Source organism: Arachis ipaensis, chromosome B09 (genome assembly GCF_000816755.2).
Source record: "Arachis ipaensis cultivar K30076 chromosome B09, Araip1.1, whole genome shotgun sequence".
In the NCBI taxonomy this organism is placed as follows: domain Eukaryota; kingdom Viridiplantae; phylum Streptophyta; class Magnoliopsida; order Fabales; family Fabaceae; genus Arachis; species Arachis ipaensis.
In genome coordinates this window covers 71126149-71128206 of record NC_029793.2, presented here as the reverse complement: position 1 = coordinate 71128206, position 2058 = coordinate 71126149, and positions in this window count along the sequence as shown.

Below are 2058 nucleotides of genomic sequence, written 5' to 3'. Positions count from 1 at the left end.
TGACAATTTCTACTAATACACATTTTCACTCTTCTGTTTTTCTGTCAAAATACTTAAAACACCTATGTAGAGTTAAATTATAATTATAACTAACCAAATATAGAGTTCAATTTTTGTTTTCTAGTTGTCTATCTCCTTTTTCAAACACATATACATCCATTTTACTGAATTAATAAATCAATTGAATCAATAAATCAACTGAACAAAAACTTAACTAAAAATTACAATTTGCAACCAGATGAAAGGATTTCAATGATTTATGAATAAACAGAAATAATAGCAATAACGGGAATCAGATGCAAAAGAAGGAGAGGATTTGAAATTTGTGCTTATAAAGATCTTCCGGCATGGAGAATTGATGGCGAACGGTGGGCTTACTCTTGAATCTTCCCCTTCTCATCACGGTTCTGATTAATTCACTCACGCACACTATGATCAGATTAGAATAATCCTACTGTTTTTTTGCAAGAAATTTTTTGGAACAAAATTAAAAGGAAATCGGAACAAGCATGAAATGGAAAAGAAATAATCAGAATTAAAAATAACCAAACCCTAGAATTAGATTAAGATTGAGAAAGGTTCGAAGGAGAATAAATCACAGTCCAGGGAAATAGAGAAGAAGAGATTGTGATGGAGAATAATTTTTTTATTGTCAATTTCAAAGAGAACAGCGATTGTGAGCACCGATTGGAAGCGCTGAGTGAGACAACATACGATGGTTCGTGAGAGGGTTTTTTGGAGAGTAGCATATTGAGTGTGTTTAAAAATAGGAATTGGTAACGATTTTTTAAACTTCTTAAGAAAATTAAGCATATTTACTAACGTTTTATTGTAAATGTTATCTAAAATACAATTTTATCTATATTGCTAACATTTTAATAAATATTAAGAGATAAATGTTACGAAACGTCTAAAATGTAGTGGTAGGATTGAAGGAGTGAGAAAAAGTGTGTAAAAGTGAGTAATTTATGAAGAAATGAAGTTTGGAGTATTTTACAGCCATGCGTACGTACAAGCATTCATGCGTACACATAACTGCAGCTTTTACATTTATGCGTACTGATGCACGGGAATTTGCACGACGCAAACCCCTTCGGAAAGTATACCAAATCGTTAAGTAATAACTCACTGAGAGTGAGGTCAATCCCACAGGGATTGATGGATTAAGCAATTTTAGTGAGGTGATATATCTAGTCAAGACAACAGTTGATGGTTTTGGTGAAATTGAACTAGCAGAATGTAAATTGCAAGAAATTAAAGTGCTGTAAGTAAATAGCAAAATGTAAATTGCGGAAACTTAAATGACAAGAAACTAAAGAACGGAAACTTAAATGGCAAGAAACTTAAATGAGCTGAAGCTTAAATAGCAAGAAAGTAAAGGCAAGAATGTAAATGAGGATGAAAAGTAAATTGCATGAAATGTAAAAGGGCTTTGGGTGCTGGGAAATCCAAGAAAGCAGTAAAATCAAGGCAATTTAAAGTAAACTCAAGGCAATCAAAGTGAAGAATAACAAAGAGAAAGATTCATTAAGGATTGGAGATATCATAATCCATCATGAATTAATGGGTCACAACTTCATTCTCAATCATATGAAGTAGATCTATGGTGGATTGTAATTAATTGAGTCCCAATTCCTTGGTAACCCAATGATGCACGGAAAACTTGTCTCTCAACAAATCTCCCGTCGGCAAGTGTACCGAATTTGTCGTCAAGTAAAAACTCACAATAGAGTGAGGTCGAATCCCACAGGGATTGATTGATCAAGCAACTTTAATTAAAAGAATGTTCTAGTTGAGCGAATCCAGAATTTGGGTTGAGAGTTACAGGAAATAAAATGGCGGGAATGTAAATAACAGAAAAGTAAATGCTAGAATTAAAGGACTGGAAGTAAATGACTGAAAATAAATTGCAGAATTGTAAATGGGGATGGGGGGTTTGCTCATAAAAGGAAATGGCAAAAATTAAAGAGAATGGGTAAGATCAGAGATGGGGAGTTCATTGGGCTTAGGAGATGTTGCAATTCTCCGGATCAAGTTCATTTTCATCTCTTCCTCAAT